This window comes from Vidua macroura, chromosome 1 (assembly GCF_024509145.1).
Source record: "Vidua macroura isolate BioBank_ID:100142 chromosome 1, ASM2450914v1, whole genome shotgun sequence".
In the NCBI taxonomy this organism is placed as follows: domain Eukaryota; kingdom Metazoa; phylum Chordata; class Aves; order Passeriformes; family Viduidae; genus Vidua; species Vidua macroura.
Window position 1 is genome coordinate 30,605,252 of NC_071571.1, and position 15,506 is coordinate 30,620,757.

Sequence of the window (15,506 nt, forward strand, 5' to 3'; positions counted from 1 at the left end):
AACTAACAGCAATAGGGGTGGGTGAGGTTAAGAAAGCCGATGATTAACACTCTTGCTTCGCCCTCAGGAGACTCACACTCAGATTTTGTTCTGCCACACCTATTTTGTGGTGCTGGACATGCTATTTACACTCTCTGGCCCAAAGCCTCCCTCCTCTTCCCCACCCCTTTATATAAGGATAGTGCTAGCTACCGCATAGTGAGCATAAAAATGCTGAAGCCTGTGAAAGCTGCAGATCTTGCAGATATTTGTGAAAGACAGAACCTTGACATGAAAGAGCATATTCCCAGTATCTTTGACAACACATGACTTGAAAGTTACCACTACATTCTAGACTCTCAATTGTCAGCTCACAGCAGAGAGACAGTCTAAGTAAGGCTTCTAGGGAGTGAAATGTAATGGTTCTTCCAGTATATTCATTCCTCTGTCCAGCTGACCATGGGACAGGAAAGCCTGGGAACTGCCACTGCTGACAGGAACCTGTGCAGCTCAAGGTCTGAGCTTGGTCCCTCATCTCTTCACATCTCTTGACACAGGGTGATGGCCCATGAAGCCAGATCTTCTTGTATCACAATTCAGTTTTAACACTTCTGCCTTTTCCTCCTTTCTTTCTGTGCATGGACCAAAGATTCAGGTGTTGTATTAAAAATACATTAGTATTTTATTCCCTGCTTGGAGATACCTCTCTAGCACTGGGGACACAATAAAGTAACTATAAATTTAATGTGGTCTAATTTATTCAACAATGAAACGGGGATGATGAATATCACATTCCTTTTCTGCAGCACTTCTACAAATAAATCTTAAATCACTTTCTGAGCAGGGTTTGTAGATATTATTACAAGACTTAGCTGAAAGACAAGAAACAGATGAACATAGCAGCAAAGTGCCTTGCCCATGGTCACTCAATAGATCAGAGGCAAAGCTGCTTTGTGTTTCTCCAAGGTCTTCCTAAGGCCAGAAGACCTCCTCTAAAGAGTTATGCTATTGATTTGTCAACAGGTTACACCAGAGCCAAGCTGTACATGTTCTGGTTCAAGCCAGCAGGATAAAGCAGGATGCCTGTGTGCCAGGTTGAAGTTTTCTACTTTGATACAAATCAACACTTCCTTTCTCCTGCAGGATTTGCCAGGAAACAGAACTAGCATATTTCAACCCAACTTAGATGCATGTTACTTGAGGCCCAGCTTGAACATGTCCTAGGGCTCCAGTCTGGAACTCAATACGGGCCTGGGATGATTCCCAACAGAGAGAGCTAACAACCTCCAGACCCTCTGTGCTGAAAAAAGTAACCAAAGGATCATAAAAAGACAATTGATGCATTCGGAGCTTACTTCCAGCTTATTTTGAGTTCTAAATTTCCTCTGTCTGGAAGCATCCTTCCCTCTGTGACCATCTTGGTGACAAAGAACCGTCAGCTACAGTGCTGATGGAGGGTTAAAAGAGGAAGGAAGGAATCCACTACTGTGTCAGAAATCTGTGTGCTTCTCAGTGGCCCCTCATCCATTTTCTAGACTCCAGAGTGGTTTGTTATAATGTAGTTATTGGTTATAAAGTGATGCTATTTAGTAATAGCCTACCTCCAGGCAAATCTGCAGGTAAAATGTACCTGCAGCTGGAAAATTCCGGTTCCAATACAATTTAATATTAATGCAATCAACTGACTGTTTCAGAATCTGTAGGTGTCAATGAAAGACCTCTGAGGTCTGGACCAGGATCTAACTAGATCTAATTACATCTTCAGATTGTGGGTGACAGCAACATTTTCACCAAAGATGAGAGGGAAACCTCAAGGAAGCCATTCATTGGCATAGGATGATGAGAAGACTATGATAATCTCACAATAAAGCACTCCCTTATTCGCGGATAGCTGTTTGCCTCGATATTTTAGGACAGGCTTTTAAAATTAGTAATGACAGAGATTTGATCACATTTTCAGGTCTTTGTAGGATAATATGAGAAGACATTAATGGCATTAGTAGTGTTAAAGAGATTATGTGCTATCTTCCAAGTTCAAGACAGACACATAGAAAAACTTAGAACCATACTAAGTAATGTGACTATTAGCCAGGATATAAAATTGGGTTGAAAGGAGATGGGAAAGAACAATTTTTACTAAAAGTCAAGCAGGAAGCTGGGCTGTTGAATTTCAAAGTTACTTTGTTTCTTTTAATCGTCTTCCTTAATATACCTTGGATACACAGGGCCAGAAGGTAGTCAGCAGGAGTTCAGCATAAGGGCTTGAAACAGAAAAAAAAAAGACTTTATTGTTATACTACTTTCTTAGTGCTGAAGGAGGATTTATAATGTGAGAAAGAGAATTAGAAACTTCAGCATGGTAATTCAGAACATTTTGGGGAGATGTAAAATAGTATTTTGTTTATATTTTATTTTATAATCTTTGCTTATATTAAGATTTAATTAGTATAGAATTAAAGATTACTAACAGAATAATGAAATATGATTGCCGTGGCTACATATTTTAGAAGAAAATATTAATTTATTAAAAAGAAAATAACTTTATATATTTGTATAAATACATATGTGTATCAGGTAGATCAGTTATGAAATGTAAGGAGAGGTCACTGCAGAAGGCTAGGCTAAAGGTTATAAAAATATTAAAATTGTAAAATTGTAAGAGCCATGGTGAGAAAAGCAAGCTCCAAAGCATATTAGGGTAGCACGAGAAGAACTTAGTATACTGGAGGGTAGGAAGTCAGAATGCAGAATTGCAATTCAGCACAATAATCTTGAATAAAAAGAAATATTCCTGAAATACCCCCTAAATATATTTTTATTATAACCTAGTGATCAAGTTTAGCATACTGTTTCATCACCTGTTGACTGACTCCATGTGCTAACCTTTACTGGACTATCCCTGAACTATCTCTGAATAAATTAATGCCTGTGGTCTGTCCAGGGAATATCATGGTTGACAGCAGGAACACATGGCAGATTATGTATGGTCAGAGTCTTTATCCTGAACATGGTCACACAGAGATCAGCTTTGTTCATCTACAGCAAAGTGACTGAGAAATGCAATAAACTGATCCCAAAGAGTGTTTGGCTTGTGTGATCTTTGAGGGATGTGAGGAAAAATAGGTAACTCTCTCTTGAGGGAAAACAGAGTTAGTAGGGTGATGGAGCAAACATGCACAGCAGCTCAGGAACTGTCAGGATGCTGAAGGAGTGACAAAAGGATGGTCACAGGATATCCTTGACAAGAAGAGAAAAGCACTCAAAGAAATTCTTGATGTATTTCTTTTCTGCTCATCTAAAAGCTTCATAAAACATTAAAAAGAGAATCTATTCTGAAAATGTTAATACACAGGATTTTACAATCAGATGGTTTCTATTGTGAATAAAGTTGTCACTGATACATCATACAATTCACAACTCAAGCATACATTTTAACATTAGTGAGATATTCTGTGAATACCATTTTCCTAGTTCAATCCATTTGATTCTGATTGTCAGAAGTAACTGGTGCCTCTGAGTAGCAAATATTAGGGGCCAGACTTAGAGTAAATCCTCACTTTCTAATGCTTTTTATTAAAAAAAAAATATATATATATATAATTCACTGGTTGATTTTTAAGGGTTGGGCAGGTTTGGTTTTAAACAAATTGTCCTGGGCAGTTCTATTGTACCAATGAAAAAGCTGGGCTGTGATATCCCATTTTAGTTCAATCCATCCCCGTGACACTTTCTGGTGCCATAAGCAGAATATTCAAACATCAGGAGCAAAAGGAAGAGATCAGGTTGCAAAAGCAACATATCTTTTTAAGAACTATATACGACATTGTGGTTTAGATACTATGTAAAAATCTGTCACCAAGTTACCTTTGCTGAAAGGTATGTTAAGTTTTTTCTCAGTTCTTAGGGATGTTTCCTAAAGAAAATGTCATACTGTCTAGTCCCTCTAAGTTTATCTACCATCAAGATGCAAAACAAAAACAGATTTTGGGCTCTTTCTTTCACATGAAACAGGTGGAACATTTCTTCTTTGTCTTTGTCCAACATGAAAGATCATTGCATCTCTGAAGTATAAGGCATGTGTCCTTTGGAGTAATGCCCCTTCCACTGGATCTCCTCAAATGCTGGCAGTAGCTCAATTTCTTCCCTTGGCTTTGCCAATGACAATATTTTGTGCTTCAGTGTTTCCTTTGCGTGGCTGTGTCTGACATGGTTTTCCTTCCATACAGAAAGAAGCATACAATATTTTGGTTTGAATAGTGTAAGTAAAACAAGTTGCCTGCAGACTTTACGCAAATAAATTTTGCAATGGGTAATAGTAAAAGAAGTCCAAAAATGAGTTAAAATATAAAATTTGCTCTGAAATAGGCAGATAAAAATAATGGCCTTTTCTTATGCTGGAACTTTCGGTTCTGTGGGAAGAAGTGGGGAAGAAGACTGAGATGCTCCCTTATGTTAAAACCATGTGTGCATCATTAACTACAACATAAATCACTTCAAATGTTGGTGATTCCCTGTTTGTCCAACTTTTCTGCCTGTGTCTTCTCTTCTCACCAAGCACCAGTTTCTCCCCAAACAAGGTGAAGTATGTAAACATTGAAATGGAATGGAGATTTTTTTCTTCTTACTGTTGTGTCTCATGAACAAGTTACTTATGACTAGGAGTAGAATCTTTCTGGAAAGAAAAAAAGCAAGTGTACATTTAGGCCTTTAAAAGGCAAATGTCCACCAGGGTGTATTTTTAACATGAGCAATGTACTATTAGCAGAGTTAAGCTTTGCTCTTATTTTGTCACTAGTTGTCACAATGCTCTAATTTTTATCCTGCTTCGATCACATATTAGGCAATGTTTAAGATAAGGGGTACAGGATAGTTTTATGTTTGCAAGACACTTTTTTTTTTTTTTTTTTTAATAAACCTGATGTTAAAATATTGTTCAGCCTTTCATTTTCTTTCTTTTTTTTTCCCCTAATATATAACAGTGGTCTACATTGGAACGGATGGAAAATGATGTTGAAAGTGCACCCAGGAACAAACATGCTTTCATTTTTACCTGCAGAAGGAGTGATGACAGTGGGTAGCACTGTATGTAATTGTAAATTTGTTTTTCGTTACATTTAAAATGTTTATAGTGTTGGCTCCAAGATTAGAAAAATTTTGCACAGGAAATCAAAGTGTTAAATACATACCTCTCAATTTAACATTAAATGTAAATCCAAAGTTTTCTGATCTCAGTTTACCAGAAATTCAGATGATTATATCAAAACTGGACAAGAAAGGGGAAATAAAGAGAGAAAATTTAGGATTATCAAATTGCAGCTCTGGACCAGGATTCGCCTGTCCAGCACAATAAAGTTCTTACTGTCTATGGGACTTCAGAGAAATCAGTCTTTTTACTTGGCCTTTGAAGTCACCAAGACACCAATGCCTGTGATAAAAGAGTTTATTTATAACTTGGTGAGCTTATGTCTTTTCCCACTGAACCAGCAGGCTTTCCAAGGTTTGGGGATACAATTTCAAGGGCTGTTAAACCTCTGTCAAAATTTTTCTGACCCCCTAAGGAGCCTGACTATCCAGTGTTCTGTTTGCTATGACAAGGCTTCATGTGGAAGCATTCACAAAACTGACAGCTTCAACTGCTGCAGTTTTTGTAACAGAAAGTGGCATTTAATCTGAAAAACAACACTAGCAAATCAGGTTATAATTAGGTTTTTATTTCCTGCCTTTCCCCCCTTTATTCCATGCCATAAGAGATAAGACAAAGCCCAATAATGTAAGTTCCTGATTTTTATGGAAAGATGTTATTTATATATAACCTGGCAAACTGCAAGAGGCAGGAATAAGGGATTTTTTGTTTGATGAAAAATGTTAGAGCAAATCCTTAAAAGAGACTATAGCATACAATGTAGCACTGGTTTAGGATAATGTTGTAATCCTTCTGACAATTGTTGTCAACAGCAAACGTAAGCACAGGCTTAAATATCCAAAGTGGTAGTTCTCAAAGTACTCAGTTTGTCATGTCACTCTGAACACATTTACTGTCAAGAATTTAACTGAAAACTCTTCATGAAGTGTTACAGAGCTAACACTGAACCACCTACTGGGGTCCCACAAACCTCTACATTTTGGGAGGCATTGATTAAGATGTCCAATCAAGATGAGCAAATACCAACTGGATGAATGAAAATCTGCCATCTGGATCTTCAGACAGTTTTTTGGTCTTTCTCAATTTAAAATCAGTTCAATGAATGAGACTGCCAGAATCATAAAACTGGTTTAGAAAAACAGTATAATTTGAAAAGTTCTGAGAAATGCAGGTTGTTCTTGTGACTTGACTTCCCTTTTTGATGCCCAAGGATCCCTGCTTTCAAAATTTTCTTCATAGTCTTGTGAGCAAGAAGTTTTATTTTCTTCTTTTACATTCAGGCCAAAACTCTCATATAGTCTAACTAAAGATATTGGCCTTAATGTAAGCACCACATTTGATGAGAATGAAGAGAAGGTTATGGAAGTTGTCCACACTTCCCTGAAAATAATTGTACACAAGTTTACTTTCAGATAGTAAATAACAGAGAGATAAGCACAGTAATTTAAGCAGACTGCCAGCTTAATAGCAGAGCAATTATTAAAAATGGCTGTGTGGGGACAGAACAAAAGTCCATTCCAACCAATACCCCACTTCTGACAGTAGTCAAGGACAGAAACACTGGGAAGAATGTAAGGTAAGAACAGCTGTATTGAGCTACTTTCCTGGCATACTCCTCCAGGTTTTGGGGACTCCCTGGGCCTGAGCTAGTTAATTCGGTGGATGTTTCAAAAAAGTAAAAGTAAAAATGAAATAAGGACAAGGAAAGAGAAAAACTAACAATAAGACAATAGGGACTTTTGCATTTATTAGACTGAGTAAGGAATGCTGATGGAAAGGTAAGCAATGCTTTTACTAAAAGTATCACATTTCTGATAGAATTGGTGCACATACTATTATCACAACCACATAAATATTTTATCAATAAATGTATTCAAATACATTTGCCCTGACAATCACAGCCTTTGTACATTACTTATTTAATTACTTCTGCTGACTTTAAACATGGTCCTTGTGAATGTCATAGTGCAAGAAAGTTTTCATCATCATCTTTTGTTGATAGTCTATATCTGCTCAGCAGGTAGCATCACACAGCACTGCAGCAGCAGGAGGAGATAGTGCTGTAGAGCTGCTCTAGCATGTTTGCCTTTTCCTCCCTTAATATGATGATCCTAAGACACAGGAAAGAAATAATTGTCCTTCAATGTGTATAAGACATTCTGTGTTTGTATACATTGTGTGTGTAAAGTGCCTTGTGTTCACTAAGCAAGAGGTGTCAAGAAATGGCAAAGTATTTTTATTATTGTTAAGCAAAAAAATTCTACATATGTCTTCAAAAGGTTGAGCTGGTGTAAAGAAATTTTCACTGTGTTGAGGCAACTCAACAAAAGTTGCATTAACACTTCTCTGCTTTGATGTCAGAGATCTTGAAAAATATTATGATGGAAAATAAATACTTTGTCCTTATAGCTGTATCTGTTTCCATTGTGAATCTATTAAAATAAGGAGTTTCTCTTACAGATTAGTGGCACCCGGTGCTGATTTAAGCAAGGACAACTTTGGAAGTCAATTTATATTTGAATCAGGAAATGACTCAGTATTTTCTGAAGTGTTACTTCAAAGCTCACTCTTTTATAGTTAGGTAAAAATGATATCACATCTTCAGAATGTTAAGTTAAACAATTGCATAGAGACCAGGACTTATTTCTGATGGTGCTTTAAACTATTTTTTCGTACTGTGTGTCTATATATATATACATACATACACACACACACACACACACATATATGCATACATACATACATACATATATCTCTCCCAGGATAGTTTTTGTCGTATCTGGACAAATAATGAATAGTGTCATATACACACGTACCAGTTCTATGACACCTTTTGTAATACTACTTGTCACTGTTTTATGTTGCCATACATATAACTTGTCTACAATGTGTTAGAATTAGTGGTCTTATGGTTTATGGATCTCCTGACATTATATCCCATTATTATGTTGCCAGAAATGTGACATTCATGTGAAGGCGATAACAAAAAAAGATGTTAGCCAATAAGAAGTATGTCAAATGACAGTGGAAAAAGAAATATTTTAACAAAGTGATGTTAATACAGCCCAGGATCAACTCAAAGGAAACCCCTGAGGAAGACTATCTGAAGAAACATACTATACTTTTGGCATAGTGTACTTTACTGCATGCCCGACACATTTTCCACAAAGCTCTTGTATATTTTCTGTATGAAAATCTAAAACATAAAGTCTTACATTTTGCAGTTGAAAAAATACAGGAGATTTAAACCAGCAATGGTTCTGCCGTATGCCTGTAGATTTTTTTTGGCAATTAGATCTGAAGGAAATTATGTATCTCAAGAAAAAAAAAAAAGGGGAGTGGAGGGGAAGGCTGATGAATATGGTCATATAATATGATTGAGGTCTTTCTTTCTCTTATAAGTAGAATGTTTGTGTGAACTATAGGAACACAACTACTATTGTTATGATTACTAAATGTATTTTCAATATGATCAGCTTCAGTCTTGGCACCTATTGAATTAAGGAAGTGCTGGACTCTGTGACTGAACCTTACTCACTCATGCCATGGTCTCCTTATGGGAAAGACATTGAAATTTTCTCCAAGCTGGTGCTGCAGTCTACTCTGAAATTATTCTTGAAATATTCTTGCCAGTGAAATCATCACAGAGCCTCAGAAACCTTACTATAATGGAGATAGGCTTGTGGGCCAAGGTTAAGTTGAAATCTTTGGCACTGTAAATAGCCCAGTGAAGAGGAAACAAAATGTGGCTGTTGGAGAAAAAATATAGAGTGCCACTAAAAATTTTAGTTTGACCAGCCACTGTTATTAAGAAAAAAAAATATAGTTTATGGATAAAAATTTGATCCACTATGATTAAATTAAAAAACAAATGACATGAAATTCAAAAATTTTGAAAGATGAAATATTGACAACAGGTATCCACATAGCTTACCTAAATTTGGGCCTGGAAAGTCAGGTGTCATAGGGAAGTGCCAGTAGCCAGTTTAGTTATTTCTTCCCACAGTAACTCCCTGTTGAGGTGTTGCCATTATGATTGCTTTTTATTTATGGTCTTACAGGATCAGGTTCTTTCACAAGAATCCCAGCAATGACCAGTATCCACAGGTGTCATATTTTAGCTAATGTTCCTGTGTTGCTGGCCTTAGACATTCTTTTTTCTTCAGTCACAATTATTCCTAAATTTTGGTAGAGACTTAGATTTATTATTTTTCCAATATGATTTAGAAACTATGCTTATCTGCTGTTTCAGTAGATCTGTGGCTACAGACTATGTCTGTATGAGTACTGAATTCCAGACAGTTGTTGTAAGATAGGAGAATAGGATACATGACATTCAAAAGTACCTTTAAACTGTTTTTGGCAGTTGTCTTCACTAGATTTTACCCCAACAGTATTTCTAAAGGAAAAATTGTCTTAAGATTTCAATTGGAATTCAAAGTGTATTTTACTGCCATACTCACAAACAACTAAGAGCTCAGAGGTCTTTGTAAGACCACTTGGATGGTGGAGCTGCAAAACAACAAACTGAATCATCCTCAGAAAATCCCCTGGCCTGAAATCAGGTTGTGATCAGTGTGTATGACTGATTTGATTGTGTATGGTTGCTGGTAGGTACCTGCTCCTGACTTCTCAGAACCTCTGGTTCCTGTCCAGCAATTCACACTCCAGTGCATGGAACAGAACTCCGGGGCAGCGGCCAAGATCAGCACGTAGGCATGGTGTGGGTGAGCATCTCCTGTGTGTGACATGTGTGCATGACATGACTAACTCCACCAAGGGAAAACCAAGGAGTTAAAAGCCTTGTTTGTCCTCTTTAATACAGCACATGGTTGCTTCAACCTGTCCTTTCAGCACTTTTTCCCTGCTATTTTACAAGTCTGACAAACTGAAGATGACTTATGTTTCTCTTGGTGTCCTGTAGCACAGTGCACATATTGAACCTTTTGACTTCTTGCAATGTAATTCTTCTATTTCTTAGAATGCTGGAGATGCAAAAGGCAGCAGGGTGTGTGTGTGTGCACAGAGGAAGGAATTAGGCAGAGATGTAGAAAGAAAAAAAAAAAAAAAAAAAAGGTAAAATAAAGGTTTGCTGAAAATAAAGAAATTGCAATTCTACTCTCATTCAAGAACTTGAACTTTGCAGGAGCAAAACACTTTGTACTTTCACTTTTTAAATCTCTGTGCTATGTATAGATAAATAGCAACAAATGGAATTGCCCATAACATTTTATTTTCTATGATCCCTGGGTCATTTGTAGAGTTCTGACTTTTTAAAGAGGTATGTGAGAGGGTGTCCTAGTTCAGGTCAGGACAGGGATCATTTTTGCAGTAGCCAGGAGAAGGTGTTGCCAGGATATGGAGGTTATTCTATACCACTTCACTCACAATCCCTTCTGGGCAGAAGGCATTCCTTCCAGTTGAGCAAATGTGGTGAGGAAGTTGTCTGGTATTGCTTGTTGTCATAGGGTTTCCGTGGGAGTCCTTTCTTTTCTCATACCTTTTGTTATTAATATTGTTGCTGTCACTGTTGTTATCACGCTGCTGTTTCCAGCATATCGTTCTTGTCTCAGCTGATGATTTTGACCTTTTGTGCCTCCAGCTGGAGCAGAGGGGAGTGGCAGTGGCTCATGGTTTTAGTGGGAGAATTGGAGAACACCATTCCTACATCATGACAGGGGGAGAAAATGCAAAATGAATGAATGTGACTGAAGTGTTAAGCCTCAAACGATCAAGGTGCAACTGGGCATAGTGGCAAGAATGGTGCAGCATAACCATTCTGAATGATGCAGAATAAGTCAAAATACCACTTTTGAAAAAACAAAATCTTGCTGCAGGATAGAAAGAACATACATTTATTCCATCCTTTTTGGAATGAGGATTGGGAACAAAGACTTGCACTGTTCTTTGTGTCTGCTCAGTGGAGTTTTGGCTCAGTGATACCTGTGCTCGGGCAAGACTGGCCAGATTTTTGACCATATTAAAACAGTATTGCATAAATCTGCTAAAATACATCTCAACCCACCAAAAGAGAACTTTGCCTCCCCCAAAAAACCACTGCAACAAACAAACAAACCAAAACCACAACCTCCACCTCAAAAGCAGATGAGAATTTAGGAAAAGGAGTATTAAATATAGCAGCTCATGTCTGTAACTTGGAGCTATCCTTGCTCTCAGGTGAACTCCTGAGAGAGTTGAGAGCCAGCCACCACAGCTCCATCCAGAGCACTCCAGACTCAGGCTGGTGTGGTCTGCACCATGTAACTGCATGGATGCTGAGCTCCAGGGGGAGCTCACTACCCCAATAGCCATTCCACAAGTCTTCTATTTTACATAAAATGACTTCTCCTGCATAGATGCTCTGGATTTGAGTATTCACACTTAATTTTAGGCAATTGCTCAGCATGTTTTTTTTAATAATGAATGACTGTACCAAAAATTAAACGCAGGGGAATTGCCTCTTGGCACTTAAGCTACCAGCAGTTCCAGGAAAGATTATCCACTGCTATATCAAGAAAGCATTGTACCAAATGAGGAGTCCAGATGTTAAATTTGTACATTATTTTCCTGATTTCTTCCCCTATGCATAGTTAAACTTTTCAAATTTTTTATCTCTTATCCAGATATTCAAAACCTTCTGCTTTATGGGGAAGACCATGAGATCACCCTGCCTTCAGCCTAAAGAACTGAAGAGACTAGTTGCTCTTTCAGTCAGCTTTAAGTCCTTAACTCATCACATAGTTATATAAGCTATTATCCCTAAACCATTTTGAGCAGAGGACTTCATAAATAACCTTGCTGACATAAAGATTCTACCTAAACAACAGAGTAAATGCATAAGAAAGACTAACTCAAGCTGTAACCTTTGTCTATGCACCTGGAATACTTTTTAAAGCTGTCAATAAATTGTAATGGATAGCTTAACACTTTGAAATACAGTGGAAAAGCTAATTAAAAATACCTTGGAGCTGCAGTTGGAAATACTGTGAGTCAGTTGGTCAAAACTTGCTTTCATAAATAATTCAGAGCTCACTAATTTTACCATTAACAGTCAGAAATACAGCAATTTACTCGAGTATCCTCATTTTACTTTGGACTGATGCTAGTGTCAGAAGCAAGGATACTCAAACCAAAGCCATTCCCTTGACATGAATGTCAGCCGAGAACTTTAGTCATCAGAGACAAAGAGTGAATTAATCATGTAACATTTTCATAAATGCATTAATTTCCTTTTCTTCATAGCATTGCTGCGGTGTGGTTTTTGCTTTAAGTTTGTGTTTGCCCACTATTCTCCTGCCTAATTTCCTCCCCTCCCGAGTTACCCATCTCCCCAAGCCCTTCCCTAACTTCCTCCCTCCCAAGTTGTCAATCCTCCCTATCCCTACCCCTTTTTCCAGAGTGTTCCTTGTCTATCTTGTAGTATTTGATACCCCATTTGTTACTTTGTATTCTCCCCCTCCCCTGCCCTCCCTGATAGGTTTATAGAGTGTTAGTCCTGCCCTAGATTCCTCCCCTGCCATGCCCTCATTTGTTGGTTGCCCTATACCACTCCCCCTATAAAAACCTCTGCAGACCCCCTAAGTTTTTGTCTTGGGGTCCCAGGTCGTGGACCTAATAAATTCATCCAGTTTTACCCCAAGTCCCGTGTCGTCGCTATGGGTTCCTGTGCCAGACCAAGCGATAACTGGGAATAGCAGAGCTCACGGGGGGAAGGTCGCACCCCTGCTGTCGCTGCCCAGCACCATATGATGGAGCACTGTGACATAGCATCTCTTCTAAACTATGGATTACAAGCTAGCTGAAACCTGGAACAGAGGGATCTCCCTTTTAAGTGCACATGTATGGAGCAGTAGCATCCCAGCTTACGACTGGTATTATGCAGTGCTAAAATGATATAAGTGATAATTCACAACAGCTGCGTTGTCTTTTGGGAAACATTTGTTATACTCCAAAATATATTCTTAGCATATTTAGGGTTTTCAAGTGACACATTTTGGCTGTCTCATGTTGCTGCCACTTTTTTACATTCTGCTAACCCAATGAACCATCTTTTAATCCATGTTCCTGGTAGCTGAACCTTAAAGAAGACTCCCTGCTTTATATCATAATTTCTCATAGTTCAGAAAATCAACTGTGTTGAAGGTGCTTTCTTCAGACCTGCAGCTGGCAAAATCAGTAAATATCCAGCAGTGATAGTAGCAGGGTTTAGTGCTAAGCCTGCCCAAATATAATTTTTCTGACCAGTCAGATCTCTGAAAGACTCATCAGTCACCACTCCTTTTATGTTAAATTAGAATATCTCACCTCTCCCTTTGTTCACAATATTCTATCAGTGAAGCTTCTTTGACTTCACTTGCCCCAGTGCAGGGGAATGCATTGCTGTTTTTCTCTGCTTTTTTCCCCTAAAATAGTGGATGTGATAAACTGGTGATAGACATGTGCAATAGAACTTTCTCTGTCTTTCACCTCAGTAGTTAACAGTGTGGTCTCAAAATGGGTTCTGGTCAATCTCTGAGTAGAAGCATTGAATAAACATGTTAAAAGCCCTTACTATGCAGCCCTTATATCCTATGCAGAGGTAGAATTTGACATGCTTTTCTACATGTATTACACAGTTTAAACTGACATATTTTGAAATTATTTTTCAATATCTTCAAAAAATATTTACGCAATAGTATGGACACACAATATAGGGATGTACAGGAGAGTTATAAAGGCTATTAAAGCCTCTAACTTGAAAAAAAATGCAGTCTTATATACGACTTGTGGGAATACTAACAAAGTGTATTGTGTTCACTCATACTGTCAGCATATTTTCTGAACAAGTTACCAATTGAAACACAATTTTTCATTATTTTCATTATCATCTTCTATTAGCATTCAGACTCACCTAAAAATGCTTAGTCATGATGAAACAGCAAAATAGACAGCAGGTTAACAGTGTAGACAAGCACTCAGAGAGAACTTCAAACAATTTGTGTGATTTGGTTCAACTGAAATTCCGCAAGGGAAACAACTCTTCTTATGTGAAACTTGACAGTCGAAAAATATTAAAATCTTTTAACATGATCATTAACATGATCAGTATGCATTGTTTTATAGCATTTTTAGAGCTCTAATTCATCATTTCTATAAACAAAGCGACTTCCTGTCTTCATTCAGTTGCTTAAGAAGAATGAAGCATGCCAGATAGATATGGGTGAAGCAGACTAGCTAAGGAAGAACATTAAGAAATAAGAGAAAATCCCCACCAAGGGACATGCTACAAAACTGTGATGAATTTTTGTCTTTCATTTTTTAAGAACTGCTCTAAAAATCTAGAAAGTCAAATCTCTGTTTTGAATCCCTTGAAAGTCAGATGGGATTTATAGAGCTATAGGTTGCTCCGGGATGGAAAAAGGAAAAAAACAATTCAGTCATAACAACAGGATAAATACTGCCAACCCTGAAATTTTCATATTTCATTTGAAATAAAACAACAACTCTTTTCTTTGTTAGGATCTACAATCTCTGTCTACAATGTCAGTTAGGTTTGGTATGAATATTCACATGAATGATCTTTCCTTCACAAGAAAGCTCTCAAAAGAGAACTCAACAAGGCACAGAATTACTAATGACTTCAAAGAAAAGCTTTCCACCTAAGCTCTCAGAGTCCATATTTTGAACCCAAATGTGTTTTTTTTTTGCAAGGAAAACTCTGACTCCTCAGTTTAGAACAGTTTCCACTAGACATGGGCTATGCACCAGAAATGACAAGCTAAGTGTTTAGTGCCAAGACTATGAAGTATGTAAGTAATGTATTTCCCATGTTGTAGGGATATTCAGTGACTGCAAGTAAGACTATAACATCTCTATTGATCACAGTTTAAAATAGAGGTACAGCTATATTTTTTATGAAATCTTAGCTTCAGAGAAGCCAGGGTCTTTTTGCATTAGCTTTTGATGGATCAAGATTTCACTCCTTTTTTATTCTGTCAGAAGAAACATATTTATCACCTGGAAGCTCATTGCCCTGGATATGAAGAGTAAGTTCTGATGCACCAGCTGCAAAATATTTTGTATTCTAAATAGACTTTTTGAACCTCTAGTGGAATAGATGAAGGTAAACAGGGAAAGAATATGATCCACTTTCATTTGGCCTTTGTTTTTTCAGATTAGCAATAAGTACTGATTTCCATCAGTAAGTAACTTGTCTTTGTCAGGCAGCATTTGGTAATGCTTTTCAGAGATGAATGAAAGTCGTAGTACTATAAGCATCATTATACACCTGAAACAAATTTCAGCTAACAATTATATAGTGGCCTTCTATTCTAATGTTATCATGAAATTGTACCTCCTCAGGTGTTTTCATTTTGTTAGTACAGCAGGAAACTAAGACTTCAGT